Source organism: Pelobates fuscus, chromosome 2 (assembly GCF_036172605.1).
Source record: "Pelobates fuscus isolate aPelFus1 chromosome 2, aPelFus1.pri, whole genome shotgun sequence".
NCBI lineage: Eukaryota > Metazoa > Chordata > Amphibia > Anura > Pelobatidae > Pelobates > Pelobates fuscus.
In genome coordinates this window covers 176,302,911-176,323,422 of record NC_086318.1, presented here as the reverse complement: position 1 = coordinate 176,323,422, position 20,512 = coordinate 176,302,911, and the positions used below count along the sequence as shown (strand labels likewise).

Here is a 20,512-nt window from a genome sequence, read left to right as displayed (position 1 = left end):
TAAAAATACATCAAAATTTATTTCGAAGACACGCTTCCACAAAACGTATGGCGTGGCCAAGGTCAATAGCAATATATAAAAAGGACAGTACATTCAAGAAGTGCCAAGGGTAATTTATTGCCACATGAGAAACATTTTGGTGCATAAAGGCTTGAGACGAGATCTTCTGCGAGCCAAAATGTTGCTTAATTTACCCTTGACACAACGTTGGTGACTGGCTTTATATATGCATTTACGGTAATTGTAAACAGGTATTGTGATAATGCTTGTAGACCCCACGTATCATTTAGGAAATACTGTCAGGGCTTTTTGTAGGGAGCCATTTGCTTCACAAATTTGCTGCATATTTATGCTAATATTAAAGCAGAAAATAAATTAATAATTAAAACAATATACCTGTGTCCTTGCCTGGAGCCCAAACTACACTGTAATTTGCAATAACATTGACATACGTCTGATGCCTAACATTTAAGGTAACATGTTAGTGTCAGTGTCACTGACTAAAATGTAGGCTTCTAAAAGGTACACATTACATTACAACATGCAATGTGTTTGCTTTGCTATATAACTTCAATAGGCTGGGTAAATATTTAAGAGGCTGTGAACGCAGGTGTTGCTAATCTAAGTTATTAAAATATTGGCTTTTAAGACTGTATTTTAAAATACAAGCTGCATGGTTTCGAGTTTCTTTGGGAAAGGGAACGAATCTCCAACTTATAACAAATAATTCTACCTTCTGGTTAAATCAGTCAACAGCATGTTGGACACAGAGACACATTTAAAAGTCAGACAGCAATTTTGTAATGTGACAGAACATTATATTGCAAGAGTCTTCCAACGATTTAACGTGATGTTGCTTATTATTCCTCGTGCCTGTGCTATAAATACTATGTGGAAAATGACAAATAAAATGTGCACGTCCACTTTATACATCGGATGCAACTGGGCAATATTTTCTCAATGACAGTAATAGTGGATAAGGTATTACATGAATATTCAACAACTAGAGTCTTTGCGGAGAAACTCTGCACAGGAACAATGTGTAACAGACCTTCCATTGGTATAGACAATATAGTTAGAGTCATATTTGTATATGACTATAATTGTGAGCTGATTTCTATAAGGTACAGAACATTTACTGTAATGTATTTTTTTTAATCAAGAGTTGATTAATTTTGATTCTATTTTTTTATCATATTTTAATATATTTCTCCATAATACCCCTTTTCAATTAAAGAGAGAAAATGTACACACAGATACTCACAAATGTGCACACATTGAGGAAATCATGATTTGCCTTACTTTACCAATATTTGTAGCTTTAGACAAATCACAAAACATAGAAACACAGAACCCAAAAAAATACGTTGCCAAAGGTAAAATTATGTTTTTAGTAAATTTATCATACAAATACTGGTAAAATATTAACTGCGCACGTGATATTGATCAACTGAAAGGGGAACCAGAAAATAATGACCACAAAACAGCTACATTGATAATTTTTTACAACTCAGTACTATTTTTGTTTACATTACCACTACAGGCACCCAGACCACTTCAGCTCAATTAAGTGGTCTGGGTGCCAGGTCCATCTAGGGTTAACCCTGCAGCTTTACATTAGGGTTAATCCAGCCCCTAGTCGCTGTCTCATTGACAGCCACTAGAGGCACTTCCGCGCTTCTCACTGTGATTTTCACAGTGAGAGGATGCTGCCGTCCATAGGAAAGTATTGAGAAATGCTTTTCTATGGATTGATTGAAAGTGCACGCGGCTCTTGCCGTGCATGCGCATTTGGCAGATGATGTCGGAAGAGGGAGGAGAGTCCCCAGCGCCGAGGGAGCCCAGTGCTGGAGAAAGCTAAGTGATTAACCCCTTAACCCCTCTTGAGCCCTGCAGGAGTGGGACCCTGAGGGTGGGGGTGGCGGGGGGAGGGGTACCCAAAGACCCTATAGTGCCATTAACACAAGTTTGTTTTCCTGGCACTATAGTGGTCCTTTAACCCCTTAAGGACCAAACTTCTGGAGTAAAAGGGAATCATGACATGTCACACATGTCATGTGTCCTTAAGGGGTTAAGGTTGCAAGTTATATTCCAATTAGGATTGACAATAATTAACAGTTCAATATCTAAACCCTATGCATATGCCTGAATATGATGAAACATTATAACCCTTATGAAGAAAAATAAAATCTAGAGTACTTAACTAAGTTAATAATGCCTATTAATGTGTGTTGTATTCTTGCAGGCGGAACTCTCAAACCTTCTTTTTGGAAGTCTTTCTAGCTTTTGTTATTGTATTCACTCTATTTAGCTCTATGGGAATTGTTACACTATATAAATACATTGTAGTAATAATACTTTAATAATAAAACTTACATTTGAAAAATAATAATAACTACTAGTAGAACTCTTTCTCCTGAGAACAGGCACTTTTAGTAATATACTTTTCTGGCATATTATACTTTGTAATGCTTTTGGTACACATCGGTACTACTCTTGTAACATAACAATAATAAGAAGAAGAATCAAACTAATTCTTTCAAATATAATAATTCATGGTAATATAAAACTTCACATACTGTTAAATATTTGCCTATATAATCTATAATTAAATAAATATTGCAAATTCCCAGCCTACTAAACAGTAGATTTTAAGAGCACCATCACTGGGGAAGTTTTTAAATCAAGCACTTTATAAACTGTCAAAGCAAAAACGCTGAGTATCTGCTACAGTGTAAATGTGGCGCACAATATGTGGGGCGCACTATTTGTAAACTGCATGTAAGGCTACTAGATAATTTTAATGGAATAAACAGAAAAAAATCTTAAACATAGTGTACAGAGACATTGTATAAAATGTAAAGATTTTAAATTTGAACATGTTATATGTATCGGTATTGATTTAGTCACCCCTCATTGGAGGGGAGGTGACACTGAAAAATGATTAGCAATGAAAGAAACCAAAAGGACATATAAACTCAAAACTTCAGTGCCTAATGGCCTAAATACTGATTTAGACATTCTTGTTTTTATGGATTGATTCCTTTAAGATATTGCTCTTCTTATATTGTCTTTTATGAATTTTTTAAGAAATAATTTAATTATTTATAATTTTATTAAATCCTTGCTCCTTTATTCACTGTATTAACTATTCTGTGTTTCTCCATAGATCGTCCAGGTCAATTTGATAATATATTTTGTACTATGTCTCTATGGTTTTATTGTATATTTCTTTCCTTCACTGTTTTATTATTTATGGTTTTATATACTTTTTTTTATATAATTAGATTGTATCACCATATCCCTCGAAAAATAGGATTTAACATTTGGTGTATCAGGATGAAGATGTACTTATACCACTTTTGAATATGTGTATATGGTTTCATTTTTGCACATGTGTATATGGTTTCTACTTTGTATTTTGACATATTTTATGTATCGTTCACAAATTGATTCAAACATGCATTACCATCTTTATTTATTTATAAAATATTTTACCAGGATGGATACATTGAGATTCCTCTCGCTTTTAAGTATGTCCTGGGTCCACAAAACATTGCATTGTTACAATAGGATACAATTTTACAAAAATACAACATACAAGCAATATATATATATTATTTTTGTATTGCAGTATGCTAAATATCGTGCTTGTACTGGATCGGAGGTTATTGGAGGTGGGAATAGCTGGGGAGAGCATTCTACTCCGGTAGGGTGGGAGCTTCCCAGAAATGCTCTTATACACAAGGCTGGAAAGATGAAGAGTGTGTCGGGATTCCAGCGACAGACAGTTTAGCTCTTTTAAAATGTCACAGTGTTGGGTAAAGTAATTACATTCTAGTACAAAGCGGCAGAATGAATTATATCATTTATTACGTTTATTAAGGTGGGTTTGCGGTGCCGGTGCATACACTACATCCCCATAATCAATGACCGGCATTAGCATTTGTTGCACTTACTGTAGGGCTAAGCCAGGATTTGTTTCTGTACAGGGCACCTAGTTTGGGTAAAGTTTTGAAGAGATTTTTTTCAATGTGAAGTCCAAAGGATAGATTGGGGTCTAGAAACATACCTAGATATTTAAAAGAGCAGACTGCTGTCAGTGTGCTGTTTGAATTTGTTCTGATATACAGTTGTTGATTTTGTAGTTTACGTTATTTAGGTACAGTTCCAAATATCATTGTAACAGTTCTGTCAGTGTTTAGAAAGAGTTTGTTATCCGCTATCCACTTTTATACCTCTGTGAATTGGTTTTGGAGCATAGATTACAGTGTTGTTTGCATACATACTTTCATCTAATTATAGGCATTTTTTCCCCCTTGCTCGATTTTATTTTTGGTTATTACCATCTTATTATGGGTATTTTATTATTATTTTCACTCAAGATTAATATGTGAACATTGTGTTTCCTTACTAAAGCATCAAGCTCAATACCTAGATTTGACATCATAAGCCCAGGGCTGTTGTTCATGTATGCTGACAATAAAGTTTGTCTTGTGTTCCAGCGTGGAACACGCATGCACAGCAGACGACAATGGGCCATAATGACGTTCTGCCTGTGCGTACCCACGCATACGCAGATGCATAGAAGGGGCACAGCCCGGCATATTTAAATGCCAGACACCGAAGGGGAATCATGAATTCCTGAAGAAGTCTGAAATAGATGAAACGTGTTGAGCAAGAGATACCAGCACAGCGGGAACTCCAGAATCCAGATAACGGTTGACTGTGGAGGAACTCCCTACTTCTGCTGACCACTTGTATGTGGAAAAAGTCCATCTGCCATCCTGAGCTATCCACTATTGACTGGCATTCCTGGGGATCTAGCCCAATTGAGGCACAAAGCACCTTTGCACATATTGATTCAACTTAAGTGAGTGTTCCATTTATTTGTTTTTAATAATATTTGTTACCGTAATTAGAGTTTGTACTATGATTTTTTATTCTTCTCTTTTCCATGTGAGTTTTGTGCTTTTCCAAATATTTTGTTAAATATATCCACTTTATACCTTGTGATTGTGGCACTCTGTACTGTATTTTAACTTGGGTTAGATACAACTTTTTCATAATCCATAATCAGTGAAATAACGTCTGCATGATGCTCATCACATTGCAACAAAATGTAGACCATAATTAATCTCACCTTGAATATGTGTGACTTATTAGCTGTGTACTGCATGCTATCAAAGTACACAGATGTTGTTGTGGATGCATTTTTAGTATGTGATATACAGATTCACAAGGTTAAATATAAACATGCATATAATGTTAGTAAAGCGAGAAATTCAAGTAGCTAAATAATTATTTTTTTCCGTTGTGAATAACACAAAAAAAATGAATTTAAGTGCTTGAATTTGTGTTGGCTTTACTTTTGTTAAACAGCAGAAATTAGGATATTCAAATTTAGGCCTTGATTAACCTATATCGCCTGTAAACAGTCAATGATTATTGATGCTTTCTGCAAAATACTTTTTTTTTTTTTTTTAAATTGGTTTGTTTTAATGCAACCTGAAATTCAAACAGTTGGACCTGATAAGCAGGTTGGTTGCTTGAGAAATAATGGTGATAAAAATGCATTAGAAGTGCATTTATCTCCCTTTTTTTTAATGACTAATCCTGTTAGTCATTTAAAAAAAATGAGAAGTCTCCCTCATGCCCCCACACACAGTGTTGGGAGTGGGAGTATGTCTTCAAAACAATGAGCAGCCACTGGCTGCTTGCTGCAATAATAAACTAAATACTGGACAGCTATTGGCTTGCAGGTCCACCCATGCCCCACCCATTGTCATTGGGTTAAGACTGTAAAATAATGAAGGGGAAGTGGACAGATCACTCTCTGCCCTTTTTCCCCCTACAGTGGGGCTACTATTAAAATAATAAAGTGGATGGTGATAGTGTCCACCCACACCACCTATGCAGGGCTATAATTAAATAGCAAAGTAGGGGAAAATAGTGTTCCCCATGTCTCCATTGTGGGGCTATTTATAACTAATAAAGTGTCCTGAACCCCTGTCCATGGTGAATGTGGGCTATTAAATAAAATTGGCCTAGTGTCCCCCACCCCCCACCCATTAATGATGAGTTGGGGCTCTAAATATAATATGAGGGGCCTTAATGTCCCACCCCAGCCTCTAACCTTGGGTGGTGATTGGGGCTATAATCAAACATACAAGTGGGGTCGATAGGCTATTGTCAATCCCTTCCAAACTTGTCACCAATGTCCCCCCGCATGGGTGGCTAGGAATGCCCTGCACCTATTAAATGGGAATGTATTGTCGAAGCCTATATGTTTAATATATGGCTTATATTCAATATCTGAAATTGTCACCAATGTCCATAGGTTGTTATGGACGTTATGTGCCAGTTAAATGGAAGTAAATCACTGAAGCCTATGTAATCAATGTAAAATTTAGGATTCGGGTTTGATATTTGAACCAATATTTGTCCCGAAAAACTTTTAATAGCGGTTGTTAAATTGATGAGAACCATTAAATGACTCATCAGGAACTGATGAGCTGCTGATAAAACATATTGAAAGGAATGTAACCAAGGCCTTAATGCCATAAATTTTATACTGCATGTTGTATCAACTTTGTCTACAGTAACAGTATTAAAACATGCCTAGCACCAGTTGGTTTTCAAAGCAATATCATCCACATATCCCTTTGGAGCAAAATTATAATTTTCCCTTTTCAGTTGTTATATGGTACCCTAGATTTATGCCCCTGGCTGCTAGACTTTAAATGTGAGTAAATAGCCTAGTTGTGATCAAAGTTCAAAAATACAGAATCCTGATGAAGAGGTTGTGGGCATGTTGTATTAGCTATATGTCCTTAAAATGGTTAGTCTATTTGACTACAACTCAAGTAATTTCCTAATTGGTATTAAATGAATTGTTCCAGTGAAAAAGCTACGACTACAACAGTGTCTGTCAGGGTCGGATTTCTTATTAGGCAGAGTACTAACCTGTCCTGTAGGGGGAGTCTATTTAAACCTATGATGTGCCAATCTGGAGCATAGTTAAGCTTATGGGGGGAGATAAGTACAAAGAGCCATGGCCAGTGTTCCCTGTAGTCTAATCAACTGACCATGCTTCATAGCAGGGCTGCAGGAACAGTTATAAAGGTTGTAAAACACTACGTTGTCCTACATACTCAAGTATTTGTGTGTGAGACTGGACAGGAAGAGGAAGACATTATTTCCTGTCTGCCCACTAACAGGCTCTCACACGGGAAATTCCTTGCAGGTGGAACAGGGACCGCATTGAGTGATACACTCTGTAAAATCAGCTACAGCCAGGGGCGTACCTAGAGCATTTGGCACCCGGGGCGGGTCCTATTTTTGGCACCCCCCTGCCCCCCCCCCCCCCCCCCAAATTTAAATATAAAAACAACCAATTTTTTTTTATGTATTTAGCACTAAGCAGTGTTTGTGTGTTTGAATGTATGCATGTTTTTGTATGGAGTATATGTGAGTGAATGTAGCGGTGTGTTTGTATGTAGTGTTGGCGTTTGAATGCAAGCATGCATTTGTGTGTTGTGTGGTATTTGAATGCAGTGGTATGGTTATATATAATGGTGGGGTGTGTATGTAGTGTTGACGTTGAAATTCATGAGTGTATTTGTGTGTAGTGTTGGCGAGATTGTTAGATGTCTGCACATATACACATACACGGACATACACACATGCAGATACATATACACAAAACACAGTCACACACAGATACACATTGACACACATGCAGACATCGTGGCGACTCTAGGAACAATATATATGGGGGGGGCACATAAGATACCACAGTCAAAACAGGAGGGGGAGGGGGAGCAGTAAAACTTCTCACTAGGGGATGGGGTAATATGCTGCCATTGGCTGTCTGATGCCAGCATGCTGTGTTCTGCATGCTGGCATCTGACTACACATTTGCATATTATTCACATTAGCCACCCAGATTTCTTGTTGTGGGCTGGCTGACACCTCTTAATTGCAATCTTTGTTTAGCAGATAACTCCTCTATTTGCTATCCTTTGTGGGATTGCCATATTTAAGGACACCAAATAAGGTGCTATCTGCTAAACAGCACCCTCATTTGGTATCTTTAAATATGGAAATCTCACATACGGGCACCAATTCAGGGAATGATCTACTAAACAGATAAAGGATAAAAAAAATGCCCTTTTCTTATTTTCAGTTGTTTAGCAGATAAATCCCTTATTTGTTATCCTTATGTGGGATTGCAATATTTAAGGACAGGAAATAAGGGAGCTATCTACTAAACACATACGCAGAGATACACACAATCACACATAATCACAGATTTACACAAACACAATCACTGACCCACAATCACATACACACACACAAATATTACATACATACACACATTTAATCATTAAGAGGTCCACCCTGCCTCCCTACCTTGCTCTAGAAGGGCTGGAGTGGATCCTCAGTCCCTGGTGGTCAGTGGTTGCTGCTGGGATCTCTGTGCTCTTTCTGCACAGGTCCATCGCACGCCCTGTAATGATGCCGAGGCCGCGATGACATCATATCCTGGCTGCCGGCTCACTGCAGGGCGAAGACCGTCAGACACAGTCACTCACACACAGTTACAGGCACAGTCAAACACGCAGGCAATCACACAGGCAGACAGTCACACATACACACACAGATTCACAGACAGTCACACCCACAATCACAGGCAGACAGTCACACATACACACAACACAGTGTGTATGTAATGCATGTATGTAATGCAGTGTGTGTGTGTTTGTGTAGTGTGTATGTATGTTATGCAGTGTGTGTGTGTTTGTGTAGTGTGTATGTATGTAATGCAGTGTGTGTGTGTTTGTGTAGTGTGTATGTATGTCATGCAGTGAGTGTGTGTGTGTGTGTGTGTGTGTGTGTTTGTGTAGTGATGTAATTTGTGTAAAATGGAGGGGGGGGATTTTTTATGTTTATTATAATTTTTTTTTATATTTAAATTGTATTGTTTTTGTTTCTTTTATTCCCCCCTCCCCCCCCCCCCCCCCACCTGCTTCTTACCAGGGAGGGGGGGATATAGTATTCCCTGGTGGTCCGGTGGCTTGTTAAGTACTGTGGGGCGGCTGGCAGCAAGCGCTAACTTACCCTTCCAGCAGCTCCTCCAGCTCCCCAGTGTAAATCTCGCGTCCCTTAGTGCCGCGCGGAGCGTTGCCATGGTAACCCGTGGCAACGCTCTGCAGCCGCGGGTCTCGCGAGATTTAGACATGGAGCTGCAGGAGCTGCTGGGAGGGTAAGTCAGCGCTTGCTGCCGGCCCCCCCCAGGATCGCCGGGCTTGTAATGAGCCTGGCGGTCCTAGGAGGTATTATCGGCAATATCGGTAGCTATATTGGCCGATACCGATATTTCCGAAAATAACGAATATCGGCCGATTATATCGGTAAAACCGATAATCGGTCGATCCCTAGTCACAATCACAGTTACACACTCACACACAGTCAAAAACAGTCACAATCACAATTACACACTCACACACAGTCAAAGACAGTCACAATCACAGTTACACACAGCACACACAGTCAAAGACAGTCACAATCACAGTTACACACAGCACACACAGTCAAAGACAGTCACAATCACAGTTACACACTCACACACAGTCAAAGACAGTCACAATCACAATTACACACTCACACACAGTCAAAGACAGTCACAATCAGTTACACACAGCACACACAGTCAAAGACAGTCACAATCACAGTTACACACAGCACACACAGTCAAAGACAGTCACAATCACAGTTACACACTCACACACAGTCAGACAGTCACAATCACAGTTACACACAGCACACACTCTCTCACTTACAGTAAGCTTGGGCTGGAGTAGGAGTGGATCCAGTCCCTCCTGTGCTGTAGTTGGGGAAGCAGGGACTCCTTCCTGCTTCCCCTCTCTCTGTGTGTGCAGCAGTATGAGGCTGCATTTAGCTCCGCCCCCGCATCCGGCTTGGCTCCGCCCCCACGGCCGTTTTAGCTCCGCCCCCAAATCTCTGTGCAGGTTTCCTGCTTCCAGCCCCTGCTTGTGAGCTGTGTCGGCTGCCCGGCGCCCTGCTGCTACGGCACCCGGTGCAGCCACACAGCTCACAGAATAGCAAGCCTGGCCAGCCCTGGTGGCACCCCCCTGCCTGATGGCACCCGGGGCGGACCGCCCCCCCCTTAGTACGCCACTGGCTACAGCAGCTCTAATATAAAACCTAGGAGGGTGAGTGCTTTGCAAATAACCCTTCAAAATCCACATGTTTGTAATCTAAACGTCCTTGTCATCTTAATCCTAAATTTAACCCCACACAAAACCAATACATTATTTGTAGCACTGGTTGTACACATTAGCATTTTATTGCGCTGCCCTCATTTTCTTTTTTCCATACTGTTTAAAAAACAAAGCATGATTTACTGTAACGTCATAGCACATACGCTTGATTGCCTATCTATTGCTTTGTAAGTGTCTGGAGTTTTATTTTTTTCTCTCAGTTATTATCATACCACAGCCTTCCATCTCAAATGTCACATTTTGCTTATTATTACAAAGAAATCAATAAAAAGAAAGACTTGACACATAACATATGAGCTAATTATATTCATAGGAGCAATATATTAATACAATATTATATCACTAAACTAACATAGCCAATCCATGACTGCTAACATGACCCCCTTCATATTCTATCACAACCCTTTTCAGAGCTTACTCGGGTTTCAAAGAGGGTCCTAACTACAACTGTTTCTGCTAAACGGATGCATTTGAGTAAATCATTATATATCCAACAAGGTACACTGACAAAAAGCCATATAATTGCAGAAAATATTTTCAAGAGAACTAAATATAATATAACAGAACAAGTGAAGCCAAAGACTTGTTTATCCTATATTTATAAAAGTAATTTAGGGTAAAGCTCCAGAATATAATCTATGCCATAAAGTAGCTAGTCAAAAATACAGTATCTTACAGAGTAGATTTTCGTATCATAATAACAAATTGAGCATGTATGCTGTTTAATAATGCTTACTTTATTTCACATTAAATGACCATACTAATAAATGTAACCAGACAAATCTTGGCAAGTCTTCAATGTATCTAGAACCCACAAGCATTAAACCTGCTTCCAGAATGAAGTAAAGATAACGAACAGGACTATTTGTGAGCTCCACTGACCATGAACAACACTACTCACTCTAGTGCACTAATGTACTTAAAAGCATATCCAAATGAAAAACACTCCATTAGTAAGCCAACATGCTGAAACGGAAAGAATCTCATCAATAATGAATGCAGAAACCTGTTTTCTTGTTGCCTGTACACATCTGAAGTTCTTTCGAAAGGCTACTTACCGTATTATATAAGTCAGAGTGAGGATGAGTAGGGATAGATACATGTTATCTAGAGCAGTGTTCCCCAATCCAGTCCTCATGGACCACCAACAGTCCAGGTTTTGTCAGTATCTCCATTGGAATAAAACAGAGACAAACATAAACCCTGGACTGTTAGTGTTCCATGAGGACTGGGTTGGGGAAGCTATGTTATTCTGCTAATGCATGGGCTTCGAAGTGATTGCATTACAGCCTATGTTATCAGGGGAAGAGACATTAGCTTCAAGCAATTTATACTAGCTTCAAATTGAGTCTTTCTGTCCACTTTTCACAACTGTTTTCTATGCTGTTTGACAAAAATTCCCTTGAGATCTCCATAACCTGGATTCTTGCCAAGACTGGGTTTGATATAAATATTTGCTTCAGATATCCCCTCTTCATAATCCTTTTTCTTAACAGTAATTTATTTACAACCACATACCCTTGGATGAAGAAATTGCAGACTATTCAAGATTTAGAGAACACAACACATTTAGCAATGGTAACTTAATCTCCAACAAACCTTTTAGACAATTATGTGGCATTACATAATCACTCTTCAGCTGCATTGCTATGGAATATTATTTTGAGGTTAATTGAAAACCATCATAACCTATCAATTCCACGCAAGCCACTTGCTGACTCCATCCAAGTCCTATGACTAACCAAATCATTTCTATTTGCATATCTAATTTTACCCAAATATGTCTCATTACTCTCTCTTGTGTTAGTACCATGTCTACATGACTTGCAGCGTAGCTTTCACGATATTAGGAAAATAAAATGTAATAAATGAATTTGTATTTATCTTACTTTGTAATCTCTACTAAATAGAACAAGAATTGCCAGCTGAACACAGCAATGGTTTCTAGAAGCCAAACACAACCTTGATTGCCTGTACTAGGTGATGAATGCAAGCCGCTTAAAAAGCTGATATCCACATTGCACAATATCAATCTGATTACAAATAATAGATGCATACTTAGCTTCTTAGGCTTCTTAGCAGGATATTGGCACTCATTTAGTTAATCAATTACAATCTTCTTAAGCATGAATCCTACCAACAGTAACTAGAGTTAAACTCGATGAACAAGTTTCCTAGCAACCAGAAAGTCTTTGATACATAAAATAATTCCACAACAATATTTGGGTGCTATTGTTGCTGATCACATATTGCATATTACAAAAATAATAAATTGAATAAATGGTATTAATCTAATTATAACATATACATAAAATTGCATTTTAAAGCATCTGTAATGTTATGGGATTAATTTTCCTCTGCCAGACTAAGTTCAGATATTATTAGGTAATATCTGGCTCAACAATTTAAAGGGACACTATAGTCACCAGAACAATTACAGCTTATTGAATGTGTTCTGATGAGTAGAATCATTACCTTCAGGCGTTTTGCTGTAAACACTGTATTTTCAGAGAAAATGCAGTGTTTACATTACAGCCTAGTGATAACTTCACTGGCCACTCCTCAGATGGCTGTTAGAGATCCTTCCTGGGTCATGACTGCCTAAAATGCATCCAAACATTCAGTGTATCCTCCCTCTGCATGCAGACACTGAACTTTCCTCCTAGAGATTCATTGATTCAATTCATCGCTATGAGGAGATGCTGATTGGCCAGGGCTGTGTTTCAATTATGCTGTCTTTGCCCCTGGTCTGCCTCTTTGTCAGTCTCAGCCAATCCTATGGGGAAGCATTGTGATTGGATCAGGCTACCACCTCTGCTGATGTCAGCAGGCAGTGGACAGGTCTAAAGGAAACAGGGACAAAATAAGCAGTTGCAGACTTGAATACAAGTAAGATTTTACTATATTTAGGGAGATATGAGGGGTCAAGTGGCTAGATGGTGGTTTTAACCCTATAGGGTCAGGAATACATGTTTGTGTTCCTGACCCTATAGTGATCATTTAACAATACTACTATCTCCCTTGAAAAAAATGTATCTCAAAGGCATGACCAACCAGTCTAAAAACAAACTGGCAGCTTTGCCTAAACTCACTAACTGAGTAAAGTAATAGTAAAGAATCATAAAATATAAATTAAATATTACTAAAAAGGCAACGTTGGTCTAAATATAGATTTTAACTTGCACAGCTGTAATCAAATATTTTTTATATTTTATAATCGGCCTCTTTACTCTTGCTTGTGTAGTTTAAAGCTAAACATGGATTGCAAACAGAGTGAATGTAGGTAGCTGCAATAACTAAGAATATTGTTAAGAGTATTCACGCACTGAAATTGTTAATATGGTTTCATAGGAAGTTCTGTGAAAAAAAATACAAACAAATTAATGTTTGATGCTAAAATGAAAAGTACAAGTGTCGAAAACATAAAAACATAATCAAGTGATGAATAAACAATATGAGTACTCATCGAGGTCTCGGCAGCTGTCAGGTCTTCACTACCTTGGTGATCTGGAATCTATTAGAAAATGTCACTCCTGAGGAACTACCTGAGGAGGGATAGGATTTCTGAGAGTAATAGCAGATGTGCAAGCTAGGTTGAGACAGGGACAGTACTTAGTGAGGTGGTCTAGTTTCAAAGCAGGAGCAAGGACATTAAAGCAGGCTCAGGTCAGAATTCCAGAGTTAGTATAGGCAGAAAGAGTTGACAGGATGTGGTTTAAGGACAGGCTAAGGAGGTGACTGGCCTGAAATGAATGACAATGCAGCAATTCTATCTGTATAACATCTGGGATTTTATAAGGCTTTTACTAGAGAGGAGATGGAGAACAGAGAGGTATGGTGAAAGAGGAGGGTAGAACGCAGAGGCATACAACATTACATGGGTAATTTCATGGAGATGCAGACAGCTGTGTTTGCACGCTACATCTGAGTGGCAATTACTGGATATTAGGGTGCATCAATGAGCATTGAATGAACTGGTCCCATTTAGGGAGAGTATGCCAATAAACTTATGTTCTCAGATTAGTTCCATCTTTTTTAAATATTTAATATTGTCACATTTATCCTTCTTGAAACCTATTCCAAATTTCAGAATACTGATGAATATTTAACCCAACATTATTCATTATGAATAATGCATAAACAAATGAAAAATAAAAAGATTGCAAATATACATAAAGCTTTTGTGTAAGTATCTTTGAACAGCAATTCATACACATAATTTATGATAACCTATATTCAAGTTTTCGCTATACAGCCAATGTTTTAAATATAAGTCACACTAATTCTTAAGCCCTTAATTATAAGGATATGTACAAAGGATCAGCACTAATATACTAGACCTTACAGAGATAAATAGGCTGCACACCTGAAAAATAGGGTTCCCTCACAGGCCCTATAGAGTAGACAAAACAAAAAAAAGGTGAAGGGGGAGGCGGCGACACAGGTGAAAAAAAAACCTGATTATAAACTATACAAGCACATATACAAGACACTATATAAGAGAAAATATATACAAGATAAAAAAAAACAAAAAAAAAAGAGTTCAAAATATGGATAATGAATAATAATCACAAGTCCAAAAAGTAAGTCCAAAAGAGTCTATGCCTGATAAGTACAGCAAAAAGTCCAAATAAAACCTTGTATAAGAAGTTAATCACAATTTTGTCAGTGGAAGTATTCCTGAGTAAGGTATGGGCATGGGATATTCGTGAAATCCGTATGGAAAAATAAAAAGACAGCAAATAATGGTGCAGTATATCCCAACAGGTACTGAGTACTATTTTGTAAGAGGTCTATATGGTCCTACTGACGTTTTCCAGAGCTATAAGACTAGCTCTAGTGTGGATATTTTTTTTCACCTGTGGCGCCGCCTTCCCCTTCACCTTTTTTTCCCCTTAATTATAAATGGCTAGATTCCCAGGGGTAGGCAAACTTTGGCATGTTAGATGTGGACTACATCTCCCACAATGCTCTTACACCCATAATGCTGGCAAAGCATCATGGGAGGTGTAGTCCGAAGCATATGAAGTGCCAAAGGTTGCCTACCCGTTAGTTAGGCTAAGGGCTTAAACAAACAGAACTTGGCATTGATTAGTGATAACCAATTATACAGTATTCTTTATTTCAAATACATTAATATGCAGGCATATTATTCATGAACTAAATGTAATGCTATGAATCATTTCAAAGAATAAATAGCATGAAACAACATATAAACCGTGTCAAGCACATATTGAAGACTCCCTGATAATATCCTTTAGAAAGTTGTATTACTATACTGTTTTCTAAAGTCACAGACTAAATGGTTTTTTTATGATTTCCATTAAATTGCATTTAACCTGACAATATAACTGTGTCTTTAAAATAAGTAAATATAGAAAGGTGTTAATTATGTGCAGGAGTGCACAGTTATTTATATTTGGATGAAATATGTTTTCATGTCCTGTCATGTCTTTGAGTATCAGGATCATGGGTCAGGTCAGGCAAGACAGAAAGTAAGCAATGCCCTGCATGTGGTCCTTCAAAAGAGATTAGTGACAGCAGTTCCATAACAGTTGCTGTATATGATTCTTCATAAAGCACTGGAATACTGTTCATCCTCACCAATACCTTGCAGAAAACCCAAAAATAAAGTAAGGACAGCTTACTTGTTTTCTAAGAGATACTGATGGTCTGTAGATATAGCCTCATGTCCTTGCTTTCTGGAAGCTCATTAGGTAAGATTTGAAGAAAACTTGCTCAGTGGGGGATCACGGAGATCTCACACTCAAGGATACATCAATTATGGCACAATAAGAAAATGTAATCTACAGCTGGAACACAAATATCCCAACATTCCTGCAAACTTAACATGAAATGTACTTTGAAAATATTACAACTGTGCACCACTTTTCTGATCAGGATACCTTGATAAACCCTCCCTATGTGTATGTTCTCATATACAGTTTGAATGTGTATTTACTTTCTTAAGGGATTCTTAAAAGGATTAATTACATTTATTCTTGGTTTGTAAGTCTTCCTAGGCATGCATCTACAAAAAGTAAAATGTGTGCCTAGCAATCATAGACGCATATTGACAGAAACACAAAGGGAATCAAAAGGTCCACCATCCACCATCATCTAGTGCAGGTATAGGAAACATTCGGCACCCTAGATGTTGTGAACTACATCCTCCATAATGCTCTTACACCCTTAATGCTGGAAAAGCATCATGGAAGGTATAGTCCAAAACATCTGGAGTGCCGATGGTTGCCTATGCCTAATCTAGTGTAATGGACCTATGAAAGGGACTCATTCTAGAACAGTGAGCAACGTGAACAACTCTTCATACATGCATAGGTATATATGATGAGACAGGTAATGAGATCCTCTGCACCCAATGATTCATTTAAAAATGTCTTATCAACTAAATCTATTCAACTTTGATCTTTACCACAGCTTTATTTAATCATACCAATTTCTATCAGGCCTTTCCCACACACAGCAGTGTAGAATCAGACATCTGCACTGAGATTTATTATCCTGAACAATATAACAGACTGAACACTTTCCCATTGTCAGGACACATCATACAAGAGGAAATAAAACAAAAATTGAATATATGGGCAGTTGAATGTTTAAGCAAATGGTTTTGACATGGTATAAGCCTTATTTGTGGGTGACAGATCTGGTAATATTGCACCATTGGAATAATGGTCTCTCTTGTCTCCTCTTTTATAAGTGCAGAAGATAGCTACATGGTGTGGCTGGATATCCTGAAGGTCATTTGTTATATTTTTGAGTGCACCAATTTTGGGGGGGCTATTTTTTGTTGTTTATCACTTGTTGGGGAGTGCTGCAGGATTGTTTGCACTGTTTGTTTTGGCACATTTGTATATATTGCTTTCTGATATTTTCACTTTTTTTTGCTATTGCTTATAAGTTATATAATACTCATATTTTATATACATTGTAACATGTTTGTTGATTCTTTTTAATGTTGAAGTATTTTAAGGAAGTTAAATCAATAAATAATTATGGCCCACAAATGTTCTATAAATGTATAAGCTCTTCAGGAAGCATGCAAATCTAGTCTACACGGCCCGTAGATTTTGCAATTTGAAATAATCCTGCACAGGTTTCTTTTAAATGCTATCTAACTATCATTCTGTAGCATGTCACATAGTGCTAAGTATACAACATTTCCATAGAATGTAACTACACAGTTACCAAAAGATCCAGGTCTCCACCAATATTTATAATAATATTAAATGTAATGTACTCAATAGCAGATATTAATACTATCCTAATAACCTACCTGGGTCTCCCTATACCAATAAAGTAGGGAAGTACAGTTAGCTGCAGGACTTATATAATAACAACAGCATTTTCCCACTACTGATAAAACGATAAACAATAAACTGAAGGTACAACATATTTAGCCAATTAATATATGTTTACTAAAGTGAAGTATAGCTAGCATTTATTTTTATTAGAGTTTTTGTATCCCCTATGAGACAGTAACTGTTAATAGAAATATTTGGGAAGAGAAGTCTATCTGCATTTGAGACTGGCACTGTATATAAGGATAGTTTATGCATTTTGTTAATTGCACAATGTGAATTAAATACATAGAAAGTGGAAACATTTTAGTATTTAATTTTATGATCACATACCTACTATATTGTGCTTCATGTCTGTTAACCACTTCCTTATTAACCAAAGAGGAGGACATTGACTTACTGTGCAGCAAAGTCCTCTAGAGCCATACCTTAACTGCTTTGCCCCCACTCCCGCCACAAAGGACTCAATGAAATTAATCATCTCAGTTGCTTTTTACCCGTTAAGCCTTAAACACCAGCTTTGAAAGGAAGTCTGATGATCCCTTTTCTTGGGCATGGGTATTTCTATGTATTTTTTAAAAATGTATTTAACATTTTTCATTATGGATTACATTTTTATTTATTTATAATTATCATTATTATTACATTTATTTTTATATTTATTTATCTTTTTTTATTAATTATTCTTTTCGTATGTTTCATTATTTTTTCATCTAAATACATTTTTTTATGTATATTTATTCTTAAAACATACCTTTCTATAAATTTGTCTATTTATATTTACTTTTCCTTTTTGTGTTGCCTAATATGATGGGAATTTGAATCATTCAGCCTTTGATAGTTACCTGATGGAATTGATTATATTTACTATTTTCTCTATATGAAACTTCCTGATATTTGAAATACTCCTCACTTTTTTCATGGTACAAAGAAAGCAGTTATCGCCAGAACATACAGTTGTAATCAAAATTATTCAATCCCCTTTGAATAATCAATATTATTAAAAATCTAAATAAAATTTACAGACTTTCAGCTGTTTGCAATGAACAAATCAAACAAAAGCAACAGAAATATCTCCACACAACGAATGCTTTTAAATGATTTCCCCAAATTCAACTGAAAATGCAACTTATAAGGACTTTTTCAGTCTCAACATTATTCAACCCCTTTATGGCAAGCATCTTTAGTTCTTAGTAGAGCACCCTCTTGCTGTGATGACCTGTTGCAAAAGAGATGCATAGCCATATTCCTGAGGAATGTTGCTCATGGGCAATGGCCTCTAGTTCAGTAATATTCTTGCTTCAACCCCCTTCTTCAGATTTTTTGTTTATGGGGTTAAAGTCAAGTGACTTTGATGGCCATTGTAGAATTTTCCAGGAAGTCTTCTGCAACTAAGCCTTGGTGGAATTTGAGGTATGCTCAGTTGCGTACATACCAGGGTCGCAGGGGTCACGGCAGCGACAGGGCGCGGCCCACCAGGGGGCCCGGCCGCCCCTGCGACCCGGTATGTACCCATTGGGCCAGCCTCTTCTCCTGGGGGGCCCAAAAGCCGGCAACCTCAGCACCCCCCGAGGCTGGCCCTGCTGTCACCCCACGGCCGGTCACTGGGCAGGCTGGCTGGCTGGCTGGCCGGCCGGCGCGCAAGGGAGCACTCTCCCTGGCTGAATGCTCCCTAGCGCACCGCACTGATACCGGAGCCTGAAGATGACGTCATCTTCTGGCACCGGCATCCCTATGCGGCGCGCAAGAGAGCTGAAGAGGAAGCACTCAGCCAGGGAGAGTGCTCCCTTGCGCGCCGGCCAGCCAGCCTGCCCAGTGACCGGCCGCCCAGGAGCCCAGCAGCACCACTGGACCCCAGGGAATCCCCTCAGCACTCCAAAAGGTAAGGAGGCTGGGGGGATTAAATTAAAAAAAAACATGTGTGAGTGTTAGTGTGTGAGTGTTAGTGAGTGTGTGTGAGAGTGTTAGTGTGTGTTAGTGTGTGTCTGCTAGTGAGTGTCAGTGAGTCTGTTACTGTGTGTGTTAGTGAGTCTGTTTGATGTCTGTTAGTGAGTGTGTGTTTGTCAGTGAGAGTGTATGTTTTGTAAGTGAGTGTGTATGTATGTCTGTCGCTGAGTGTGTCTCTGTCAGTAAATGTGTGTGTCTGTTAACTAGTGTGTATGCGTCTGTTCGTGAGAGTGTGTGTGTGTCTTCAGCACTTACCTTTCTCCAGCGCCGGACTCCCTTGGCGCTGGGGATCCCTCCGCCTCTCAGCTCCGAATGCGCATGCCAGTTCAGATATTTAAAGTGTACTGACTCAAGCACACCCAGTGCAACTAGTGAAGCCCTTGATTAGTTGCATCCGGTGTGCTTGAGACAACACCTGTTTTGCATATTTGTGCTGTTGTGAAGGATTCTATTTAGGGGTTGAATAATGTTAAGACTGTCCCAATCTCCAAATATAAAAAATCTTAATACATTTTTTTTTAATGCAGCAAAAGTTTTTATACCTGCCCTCTGGAAACAGGTAGAGATTCCCACTAAGGAACAGTGGCTACACAATTTAGAGGAGATTCATATAGCAGAGGCTACACAGGCTTTATTAATTGGCACAGGTGATAGGCATGTTGATCAGTGGCAGTGGCGTACATACCAGGGTCGCAGGGGTCGCGGCTGCGACCGGGCCCGGCCCACCAGGGGGCCCGGCCGCCCCTGCGACCCGGTATGTATGTCACTGGGCCAGCCTCTTCTCCGGGGGACCCAGGAGCCGGCCACCTCTGGGCCCCCCGAGGCTGGCCCTGCTGTCACCCGGCTGGCTGGTCCTGCGGGCGCGCGAGGGATCACTCTCCCCTGAGTCATCTTCCGTCATCTTCCGGTGCCGGTATCAGTACGCGGCGCGCGAGG

At 38.8% G+C, this 20,512-nt stretch overlaps 1 protein-coding gene across 1 annotated transcript in view; it reads right to left on the bottom strand.

Moving 5' to 3' along the window:
• LOC134586239 (collagen alpha-1(XIX) chain-like) overlaps positions 1 to 20,512 on the bottom strand; it is a 378,704-nt gene that overhangs the window by 162,393 nt on the left and 195,799 nt on the right. The window lies entirely within an intron of this gene.